Source organism: Colias croceus, chromosome 10 (assembly GCF_905220415.1).
Source record: "Colias croceus chromosome 10, ilColCroc2.1".
In the NCBI taxonomy this organism is placed as follows: Eukaryota; Metazoa; Arthropoda; class Insecta; order Lepidoptera; family Pieridae; genus Colias; species Colias croceus.
In genome coordinates, this window is record NC_059546.1 from 4435660 (window position 1) to 4448786 (window position 13127).

At 32.5% G+C, this 13127-nt stretch overlaps 1 long non-coding RNA gene across 2 annotated transcripts in view; it reads left to right on the top strand.

Annotated features, from left to right (window-relative positions):
* Window positions 1-13127, top strand: part of LOC123695150 — a 67746-nt gene that overhangs the window by 35435 nt on the left and 19184 nt on the right. The window lies entirely within an intron of this gene.

The following is a 13127-nucleotide window of genomic DNA, read 5'->3' on the forward strand; positions in this document are numbered from 1 at the left end:
ATTTTGAATCATTAAAATACATGTGCGATCGATTTAATGACTACCTACATAAAATAAGTTAAGATTTAACAAACATCATGAAAAACTTTAATAGAGTAACTGGGCCCAGTTAATGGTATCGTTCAAACTGCACGCAGTACCATCTCGATCTGCGCACCATATTTCAATTTGAGCATCACGCATTAATGCCTGTAGGAAAAATATCGAATGCAAGAGTCGTAAATATGCTCGTAGCGGGTGCAAAACACATATACCCTCACTGCGCCGCCAATTAGTGCTGAATACACAAGTGTTCGTGTTACTTATATTTTCCTTTAATAAGACGTAGCTACTTCTAAACAAAACGTATGTTTCTGTTATTGCAATTTATCGAGTATTCGTTTCATACTTCAGTAATTTCTACGTCTATATGATTTTACAACTTGATTAATGATTACATTCGTTACAAATTTGTAGGTGTTATTTTAGATCAACACATATTTTATAATAAATTTACGATTACTCGATCAGGCGAATCAAATGGGTGTTTTATTGTCAATTATACATTGAAATAAGCTGCACAATAGCCGGTTGCAGTATCACATCAATAAAACCAACTGAAATTATTAGAATTCCACAAAACATAATCAGGACAGGCTTATGAAAATCACGAGCCAGTAATAAATAGCAGGACATTGCGTTTGCACCGAGGCTGCCGCATTTCGTTATATTTCGCAAATTGAATACGCGGTCACCACAATTTACAACCACCACTATCAAGCGACTGGTATATTTTTAATTATTTGATCAGCCGGCTCTGATAAATCAAGCGGAATTGGTATCTGTAACTTTGTAATTAGTTTATTTCATTTCGCGCACGCCCTGAAGTAATTTTCATGAATTTTAATTTAATACCCGCTTCGAGGCGTCACTTTAAGAGGGCACTTTATGAAGATTAAAGCGTTTTAAAAATGTTAATTCTTTAATGAGTTTCAATGAGGGGATTAAATGAAAGTATTTTTCAGTGATTGTGACTCTTAAAGGGTTATTCTCCGACTCTCATTTTTTATTTAATATAAGCTTAAGCGAACTTTTTATTTGATTTCGGATTATTGTCACACATTTGAGTGTTTCTATCATTTAATTAATTTTTAGTCAGATATTATCTATTAGTTTATAAGATTATCTTTTCTGTAATGAAGGGAATTATCATAAAATAGAATATAATATATTATATACGAAATTGTTTATAATCTCCCAACTAATTGATGTGACATAGAACGGATAAGCTTAAATTATTATAGATTAAATACATACATTAGATTCTATTATCACTTCGGATCCGATATCTACATGTTTTGCCCAAACTCGGAGTAATTTATCATCATACATATAGCTCTTAATGAGGCGGTAAGGCAGTTTGCTTGGAGAAAAACATGAAAACCGAACATTCCTCGCTTGCTGAATATACATTAGGAAATCATTTACTTTAGTTTATTAATCACTAAGATAGATTTATTGCGATTTCTTGTATTCCTTAAAATGTCCACTTAATAAATTAAGAGCTCTTGAGATAATATTTTATTAATGGATGCAAAAATTCGTGTAACCGTTAATAAAAAATCAGTACCTGGTATAAAATTACGGAATTCAGTTAATATGAAGCTCGACAGATAATAAATACCGTTGTTTTAGAGCCTTTTGCTATCGACCAAGACTGTATTAATTGTTATTTAGGTACTGATTCATGTTTGTAACGTAGTTACGGTAGTAAGTAGGTACTTACTTATGAATCATTTAACATTGGGTATAGGTATACCCAATGTTAAATGATTCATCTGACATCATTTGGTGTAAATATATAACAATTATTATTTTATTGATTATTTTTAATTAATTATTATCTCTTCCGCACATTTACAAATCACTCAAAACTTTAACAAACTACCGACTTATACTTAGTACTAACTAAAGTCAATATATTTTTAAACGTTTAAGCTTTAAAGATATAGCCCAAAGAAAGAGATCTTCAAGACCTTATAGCACATAATATAAATACCAGCAATTTAAAAGAATGCCATTATACATAAAAAACATGCCAATAAAATTAATTTAGAATATAAAAACGGCAATTTTCATATAATTGGCTGTATCTTAATGATTAAGTGTCAAATCTCACGCTGTGCGCTAACTTATTGTTAAAATAACAAATCTAAATATAAAAGGGAATTTTCATTATAATTATGTGACTACATTATTATTTTAAGAATTATTTATTACTGAGAGTACTTTATGTGCTGATTTACAAAATGTGTTGCTTCATAAGAAGAACAATTGTTTCATTCAATTGCCGATAAGGATTTTTATATTATTAACGAAGAACTGCAAAAAATCTCTGTTTTAAGATTTAGTACAATTATAACATTACTCATTCGAAAATTTGAAACACCTTTTCCGGAGATTTACCCAAAATATCAATTTATTCATACATTTTGTTGGTATAATTTTAATATAGCTAAATGTATCTAATTAATAATAATCACATAAATTCAAACAGATAACAGAAATGTAATACAGGCTACTTAAGTGGAAACTAATATAACACTTAACCTACTAATACTAGATATTAAAAGTCTATAGGGATGTTCATGACAGGTTATATAATGATAAAGTATATTATCGTAAGTATGAATTGGGTTTTCAATTTTGTAATCTTAGGTTTTAATTTTTAAATGTTAAAGCTTTAATATCCATATAAAGGGTGTAAGTTCTTTTACTTTTTATCAGAACAGTCTGGCGAGATTACAGTTTTTATACAAACAATAAGTGTAACTGTGTAAGTACCTGTTTTTATGTATTTCAAGCGTCATTTAATTATTTTTCTTACAATAAATCTGCTCTTTTATTTACAAAGTCTATAGAATAAAGTACCTATCTGTTTTGACCATAATATTATGATATTATATAAAACATACCATCTCAAATGAAATTCAAATAGTTTCATTACCAATTTAGCAGTTTATCTTCAAGCTATAACATACTGACAAAGATTTAGACGAAATAAAAAAAAATCATAACCAATAGTTTATCAAGCTTTATCCTAAGATAACCAATTAAATCGTTCATCTTAAAGCTATATCCAGATTTAGTATATGATATTATAAAACATAAGTACCTATCTAGACAAACACTCGATGTAACCCTCGCGTGCCGCTGACACGGAGGACATGAACAAAGCGAGTAATGGCCCGGAAGTATCGGGACCTCTCATTCCGTTCCTCTCCGCTAGTTCCGCTCATTATCCGACATTCGGAATGTTCCTTTGTTGCTCTTAGTGGCTTTATTTACTCGAACAATTGTGTGCCGATGTGTTTTATATAGAATGGAATGGGGTGGAGTGAAAATTATAATTTTTGTCTATTGACGGGTTGATATATGTCTCTATTTATTTTCTCGAGGTATGTGTTGTCGATGTACTTTAAAGCGTATTATTTTATAAGGTACTAGCGGTCCGCCCCGGCTTCGCCCGTGGTACATGTTTACGTTTTCTCTACATAAGAACCATCCTCGTACTTCAAGGAATATAATAAAAAAAGAATTATCGAAATCGGTTCAGCCGTTCTCGAGTTATGGAATTACAACGAAAAGTGGCATTGATTTTTATATATATGATGATAGGTATAATTTTACAGGAAAAATTTTGTTTTAAATAGATTTTTTGCACTTGCAAAAAATCTGTTGTTTTTGTAAATCTTGCAATAAAAAACGGCCGACTGAATCGGGTTTGGTGTATTCATTTTAATTGAACATATAATGGTATTTATACATATATGAGTAAGTAGGTACTTACTTTGAAATCTTGTTTCACGTCCTATTGTAGGTAATTAGACAAAAAAATATAATAGAGATCTATTTCAAACTATATAAAACACAACTATAAACCTATTAATAGGTATGTGACTCTCACTACAATTCTCACAATAATAATAACCAGTCAGAGATCAAAGACCGTAATATCATAATTGTTTAATGTTTCCATTATTCAGTAAGCACATGAAATATTTATATTTGTGATAGGAAATGTGGATATAAATAATACGTCTACGCATAAATAAGTTTGGAACTTCCGACGTACGCGTGCACGGGGGAGGCACCCTAGCTAGCTATATGTTATTGTGTGAACATTTGAATTTCTAATTTACACTATTGTTACAAGAATATGAAAATTAAATTACTCAATTCTCAAATGTGTTGGTCATTTATTTTTTCTACCAATTTTTTAAGCTGGTACTAGATTCTATCATAATAAGATATTGTGTTAACAAAGGCAAATTAAAATGAACATTGTTAAGAACAGGATGCAGACTCGCTTTTGATACTCGAAATCTTCATATTTACCTTACGCTTACTGCGAAAAAATACCTTACCTATGTATGTAAAATAAATAGCACGCATAACAAGACTAATTAACAATTAATTATGCTTGTTTTAGAGACTAAAAAAGAACGAATTCTTTTGCTACGCTTCCCCTCTTTCTGAGAGTGTGTTACTAATATCTGTGAAAGTGTACTAAATTAATAATGAAGTACTTTAAAACCAGTAAAATTTGGCCTCTTTTAATGTCTCGACCCTCAATGAAATCAGTACAAGACGAGCAAAAGGTCGAAAAATCAAGGGCTTTCATTTATTGGTCAGACAGACGAATTACACGGCTGTTGATTGAATTAAAGAGTACAATTTATGTGCCAATTTAGCAATGATGTGAAATGGCACTACATAGGGGCGAGTGACTGCGTTAAGTGAAAAATATGAGCGTTAATCATTAATGTTTCATTATTTAATGCTCTAATGGGGATGGTTTTGTTTGTAATCTCCGGTGGGATGTAAAGGTTTAATGGTGTCGAAGAGGTTCGGGTTGTACATTAATATATGAAAAGATACCTATATTACGTAGAGTCTACATACAAAAATATAGGTAGACAATTAAATTGTCTTTATATTTGCATGTCATCTAAATCTTATATTCGGTACTGAAATAATACTTACTTACTAAGTCATAACTGATTTTTGTTTTAATATTTTAGTGTCTCTAGGCTCTACATTGTATAATAAAATTTTCTAATATAATTCATTCATTAAATTCGTTGCAATAAATTTTCAAGCAATCACCATATAAATCAATTAATCATTTTAAGCAATATAAATAAATACAAGAATGTGAACTTTCAGATGAGATACATTTTTATTACCAAATTTGTACTAGCGCCTCCATCTAGCGGCAAAGTCCTGAACTACGTGAAAAGTAAGGCTTCTAAGCCTCCAACTTGTTTTCGGAATGAACCACGAATATGTTATTGGTAACTTTGGTGGCCTTTGTTTCTATTTTAGGGCGAAACATGAGATCTAAATAATTAATGCTAATTTTATTTTTAAGGATACTTGATTAAAAATTATACTTATAAAACCTGTTTTTACTAGATATGAAAAGCTAATAAATCTAATAAATAAAATATAAGTAGTTTAACTGGATTTGGCTTTGTTTTTAATATTGTTAATGGCCTTTTCAAATATTCATTAGGTATTACTAGCGGATAGAGACTCTTTAATCTATTTGATTGTTATAGCTTCCTTATACAGATAGTTTTTTTAACGAGAATATAATAAGCAAAAACGAATCAAATCACATACTAGGTAATTATGAACTTTACTATAATATGTAAGTAGGTACATTTATTATTTTATAATGCAATAATATTACCATATGGAAGAAATGCTATGCCCACCTTAATTTTGGTTTATTAATTCATTACCTACAAGATTAAATTATTTATAGATATTGAATCGAACTGAACTATGATTGATTACATTTTTATTTTACTGCAGTGAACTTCAAATACTTGGTAGGTACATAAATTTACTTACATAATATATAAGACAATATACAAAATAAGGTATTCCGCCTCACAATCCTTCCTTATACTTGAAAAATAAACCTCGTACGGGTTGTATCTCTGGGCCAGAGTGAGTGGTATGGCTGATAAGGCTAACCCTCGGGTCAGGCCGTCGACAAGCTCTCAGATAAGTTCGATTTAATACGTTAAAAGGTGCCCTAATCGGGTCATTCCCATTCGTTATGTGCCGACCGCCCGTATTTCTAACTTCGCTCACATATACACTTGCATTGCGTTAAGATAATCTTCAAACATATAGAAAATGTTTTAAAACGTTTTTGACATTTAGTATACCTAGTATGTGACAATAAATATATGATTACATAGGTAATTATTGTAATTGAAAGGATGGAGAGAGGAAAAGGAAGAAAGTATATACATAGTTCCAAACTTGAGTTCTTTCAATTCGGATAAATGTGAATTTTAGAATCATAGTAGGTACCTATGATGGTAATTTAATGATAACAATGTTACTTGTATGTTTTTTGGATATTTAGTTTGCATTCTTACTCTACCAATGAAGGTACAGGAAACTATTATTGTTGGGTAATACAAATAAATGATCCTAATAAAATGACTCTAAAGGACTCAATAAATAATTTTTATCGGCAATAAATGCTATCCATGCTCGATTGTGACATTATAAATTTAAATCATGCGCTTGACAGTTAATTAAACATAAAGGCAACCGAATTAGAAATAAAATGTCATAAACAAGCAATAAAATTACGTTGAGAGGCACTTATGATTGTTTGTTTAAGTATCAGGCATTTAAGTGCTCTCTTATCAAATGTTTGAGCTTAAAATAGTATGCTTTTATTGAGGTAAAATAGCCCTAACACAACCAAAGCTAGGCAGTAAAACATAGAGAGGACTTCAAAATAATATATACTTAAATTAAATCTATAACATTAGCCGTAATTTTTTGCATACTTAGGTAGGAATAATAATGTTATTAGTATAGAATACAGAAACATGGAAAAGCGTTATAATTTAAATTAAATTTGCAGGCAAACGAAGCTTTCCAAAGCATTTTCATGTATCGCTAATTAAAATACGCTGTCGCCGCCGTAAACGGGCCTGCGGTCGGTTTATTTACTGAAATTATTATTTTCCACCTTATGAAATTTTACCCCAATTTTTGCACGCTTTTCAACGTTGCAGAAATGCGTGAATAACTGATACGTATGCATTTCTAATTTCCATAAATAATTAAAAGTAAGTAGTTATTTATTGTTTTATGTTTGAATTTAAACTTTGAGCTTTTTTTTTAGTTTTAGTTATTGAGATTTTGCGAATTTTGTCCCAGTAGACAAGAATAATATTAAATACCTATTTAAACATTTTACATGGATAAAAAAGTTTTTATATTGAGCTTGAGTTTAAAAATGTAACAAAAACATAACGAGCGAATGACGCCATTATGGCTTCTGTTCTTATAATTACGCAGCGATGACAAAAAGGTGCTTAAGAAAGCGTTTAAGATTTCATTCGGCACATCCAACGGCCCTAATTAGAAGCCCTAAAATCTAATAAAAGATAACTCGAAAGTCAAGCTGAACGTCGCATTCATAAGGAAAACTTTGGCGATTAAAATTCCTCTAACGAGTGCGAACCATCTCCTTTAATAAATACAGGGCCCTTCTAATTTTCCTCAGAGAGATTGAAGCGGCATAAATTTTTCACTCTGAAAAGAAACTCTGTGAAAGAAGAGCTTGTACATTTTTACGACGAAGGATACCCATTCACCCCTCGAGCGACGAGTTGTCTCTCTTTTAAATTAAATTTTCACTCCTAATTTGAAAGTATAATGTCATTTGAGTAGAATTTCGTTATTAAAACTTTTAAATCATTCGGAAGTTTCGTATTGTAGACATTTAGGGTGAGATCACGTGATTTTTTAATCAAAATGGGATCGTTTCTAGTGATTTTTTACGAGTGTGCCACTCCGTCGGCATCAAACCGTCATTAGCCACTTGAGTATCCGATATTGCTTTTCTTTGCAACTGCTGCCATTTTATTGAATAATTCGAGACCCCTCCACGGGGATTTAAAATATGTATCGTTCAATACATAGTACGCGTCGAAATCAATTACACGTGCTCATTGATTTAAATTTAAAATTCTCTATCTAAAGTTGGGTTTATCTAAATACATCCATTGTTCAAGTACACAAAACACTGTTTCATTTCAAAACATCTGTACATTTTGTCTTGAGTCCTTGACACACAGACACAGTTCAGACGAGCTTTTATAGACCATAAACATTTTACTAGCTCGACCTTGGGTAGGGTCTGCAATGAGGTCGTTGCACTCAACTTTACGACTCTCACACTTCGCCAGTTGTGAATGATTGACGTCAGACGCTTTTGTGGATGTGACAAATAGGGTTCATTTATTTCATGAAGGTTATTTTATCTTATCGATAAATATAAACTAATATAGGATATTGTTTATTTTAACATTAATAGAAATGTGTTTTGATTAATTATACGTTTTTTGTAAGACAGAAAATGTATTATTTCCCAATACCTACCTACCTGTTATGTACCTGTAAAAGGAGAATACGGATTAAGAGATCTAGAGATTTTTTGAAGACAATTTAGAAATTGATGTATAATAATAATTAATAGGTATAGAGACGAATATTTTATATGGATATAAAAGCTTCATACCAAAGCTTCATACCAATTATTGGTCATCACGTTTACCATCTTCAATATTTTATAAATACTCCTCTTTAAACGTTTAAACTTTAAGAGCAGTGGTGGCCCAGTGGTGAGACCTCGGACTTCGAATCGATAAGTCCGGGGTTTGAGACCAGGCGAGCGCGCAGGAAATAAATTGATTGTTCAATTTATTTGCGCATGTTATTACATCACCACTGTTCGAACGGTGAAGGAAAACATCGTGAGGAAACCGACATGTCGAAGTATTAAAAATTTTCGACGACATATTGTGTCATCTGCCAACACACACTTTACCAGCGTGGTGGATTATGGCCTGTACCCTCATAGGAGGCCCGTGTCCCAGCAGTGGGAACGTATATGGGCTGATGATGATGAATCTTTATTGCGCAATTGCCTCTTACCTGCACACGGAAAGGAACGTAAGTTAAATGTAGGTAACTGTTTTGTTCTTTCCTATTCATGACTCCTTTTCCAAGAATTTAAAAGCCATTGCGTCAAAATAACGGATTCTCTTGTAGCAAAACTTTACATCTTTCTAAAGAAAGGGTTGTTGTTCTAACAAAAGCAATAAAAGGGTTTGGTCATTGTCACCCTTTCTTTGTTTATTGTTCTTGCAGAATAATGAATTGCACAAAGTGTCGTTTTGTGCAATATTGTTTGGCGGCATAACGGACCTAAACCTTATTGTCTTCGATTTGACCATAAAGTTGCATTATTTTATTGTTTTCTTCGAGAAATGTTTAAACGTTTCCTTTAACCTGTTGTAACACTGAAATAAATGCCACTAGAAATATGACACACGTTTTTAATCTGTGCTATTAAATAACTTTTCTCTTAATCGTATTGTGTTACGTACAATTTATTACAGTTTCCATTGTACACCGACTTCTCCGATAATACATATGTATGAGAAAATAAAAAGTGTGGAAGACAATATCACATCTAAATTTAAAACCAATCTCAGCGTGGCATCAGAGGACAGTCCCGACATTTTTCTTTTTTATCCGACTCTTATCCTCCAAGGCATAAATCGACTCGACCCGTATAACTCTCGAGGACCATTAAAAAGATAAACAACTTAATATAGGAATAATAATAAACAAGTCGACTTAGTTAGAACCCCGTATACAGGCGCTCATAATTTTATTTATTCACGAAACCGTAAATATCTGTAGAAATAATTCCGAAGGCTTTTTGCGGGGATTAAGGGAGCGCTGTGGGTCTGAGAAAATTATATTCGGCTATAACAGTTATCATGCATCACCTGGAAGACGGTTAATGCGCCTTTTCGCAATCTCGAGGGCGGCGCGAAAGACGCCGTGCGCAAATTACTTTTTCAAAGTATTTACATGTAAATAGAGTTGCCGTGTTACGAACTTTGCGGTGTATAACGAACAGTGAGATGAGCTTTTACGTTCCTTATATCTTTGGCAGATTTATCACTTAATCTTGTATTTTTAAAGAGCAAAGTTAAACGAAGAACGCATTCTGAAAATATGGTTCATATGCATATTTAATATAAATATATTCTTCTCCTGGCATAACACATTGTAAGTGTTATGTACCTAATCGATTGAATCATGATACAAATGTAATAGATACCTACTTAGAATAAGCCACGCAAAATAAGATCCTGTCCCATTATGTAAAATAGAAAACCTATAGATAACAAATATTGTAGTCTGTGAAAGAAATTCCTTTTACCCAAAACATCATAAAAAAACTTATAAATTACCTAATTCATTCTTAAATTAAGTGTTTCATTAAAATCGCACATAATTCGACATTCAACAAGCGATCACGGTTCGGGAGCAGGTGATATCGCCCGAATAGCACGCCCCATACGTGAATCCTGTATAATTATCATCCATTCTACTTATAAACTTTCATAACGGCCTATACGTCGACTTAACCTCTACTGGGAGGCTCCCCCTCGGGGTGCGCCTCCCTTCTTATAATGGGAGTCTAAGAAAAACGGGTGCACGGTTCGGAATAGAAAATGCTCCTTTGGAAATAGCTTCGGCGGAAAGCTGGCGATTTATGCGTGCTACGGGATACGCTGGAAAATACCCCGGGAGCGGATTTTTAATGGGGCCATTGTTTCTATTTTAAGTGGCGCGTGCGAATGGAATACTCAAGTTTTGTTTGAGCGCTCGAGTTTCGTTGTTTGTTCAATGTTATATGCTTGCGTGCGTGTTGATGATAATGACCTGATACTGCTCTTGAATATTCCCAAATTGCTATTAAATACACAAGAAATTCTGTATGACACGCCATTGTTTTGATTTCATTTGGACGATAAAACTTTGAATTAACCTAAATTTTTTATTAGTTTCATGTTATATTATATTATGTAAAGAAACTATTAAAAAAGGTGGGATACATGTGTTTCTACTAATAATATAAAGATAAAGATTTTGCTCTACCTATCTTTGATTTTAATTATTTATCTTAATGAACATCCTTTAAAAAAACATTATGGCTCATACTTTTTAGATTCACAGCAATAATCCCTCTGAAAATTACAATAATATATAAACAATAATTTATTATTACCTTACATTTCTACTCTACATATCAGCGCTCTAAAAATTTGCAGATTTTACCTACCTCTACCATTATTTATAACTCTACCACTTAAATTCCCGTTTAACATTATCCGGACAAAGAATGGACAAGCATCTAGTTAGTAAATATTATGTCTTCTGTAGTAGATATAAGATGGAGAGCAATATAATTTCAAATGTAAAAAGAACAGACATAATTTTTTTTTAATTTGCGTTGCAGATAGGAGTCAATTTAAAAAAATATGAAATAATACATCAACATTCAAAACGAATGTGCTTTTTGTTCACAAAAAAATAATGTCTTAATAACATACTTAAATTACCCATAAAGCAGTTAGTTAATGTTTAGTTTTCAAATAAAAACTTAAGATCGACATTAACATGTTAAAATAGAGTCATAAACTTAATTAACGTCGAATTTCGAATAACATAGGATGCCGCTTGGAATTATTAACTCAAAAAAAAAAACGGCCTAGCCTATTTTTGTATTCCGCCCGTAATCAGTGGGACATCATTTTTCATCTCCGGAAGAAATAAAAATGCCTAAAATAATGAACTAATAACACACTGGGATCGCAGAGCCACCGAAAGCAAAATATATTAGTAGGCAAGTAACACATCGTTCCGTCGGTATAATGAACATGGCTCCCTCTAGCGGGGACCATTAATCAACCCCCTTGCACCCGCGAACCCCATTCCTTCTCCGAGCAACGCTCCCCTCAAAAATCTCCCCCCTCACCCCGCGCTCGTCCGGAATGCTTTCAATTCATCACGAAACCCCGCCCTTGAGAACTCTATACGACTCTACAATACAACGCTTTCGAAGCGACCGATCGCCGACCGAACCGAGTCCTAAAATCCCTTACCATTTTTGTAGAATTGCTTACAAGGTTCATGGATTTCTAGACCGGAGTGTATTTTCTTGTAATATCAGCTACATCGTACGGCGGCCATTACAAATAAATTTCACCTTACCTTTTATTTTTAATGCGGCTTTAGTATACTTTCGTCGCGTCTTGAGTTTCTTTGGGTCCGTTGTTATTTACTGTTTATGAATTCTTAACGTTTTAGTTATGAAGTTACGCGATTTAATATTATGTTTCAGTATTCAAACTTTACTATTTTCTCGCTCAAGGGGCTTATGATTTGTACTTTATAGCTGCTGTAATTAAACAAATGTTATGGGTGTTATAATTGTTTAAACACTTAATTATGAGTCATTATTTGAATCTTTTATGATTTATCATTGTCCTGTATTATGTGGGTAGTCCTATACTAAACATGGCGTGTTTGCGCATATAACATGTGGCAACAGTATACAGTCGCAATTTAATTGCTTGGCACATTAAACGCATATAAATTGTTATTCATTGCCGCCCATTGAGCTTGCTTGCACTGCGCACTAGATACATACATGTTATATGTACCTAATCTGTTTATATAGCATTACATAATATGTGAAAATCATCATTACTTAAACAAATAGATAGAATATAATATTCGTTTCATGAATATAATTTTAAAATGTTCATTAATACATAGACATATTCAAAATAATTTCTTAATAAACTCTACCTATAGGTATATTGCTCTTATTTTATTAGGTATCTTATAAATGCTTATTTTTTCAAATATTGGATAGGAAATCCTAGCTAATCACACCCCATTTAAAAAACGTAAATTTGAAACCCATAGCCATTACTTTTTTAATATTCAATACGGCATCCAATAGAAAGAGTTTTTATTGCATTTGATGATTTTAACCTTTGAAATTGCAGCAACAAACTAGAATAACACCGGCGCGGGACTAGTTTATTTGCAATAAAGAAAGTGGAATCCCGGGTTCGCTCCAATTACCGGGATATACGAGGCTATCCCGGTGACGTGTTGCTTAGTCGCAGCGGCTCGCAATTATACATATTGCGAAACTGCGGAGCTAT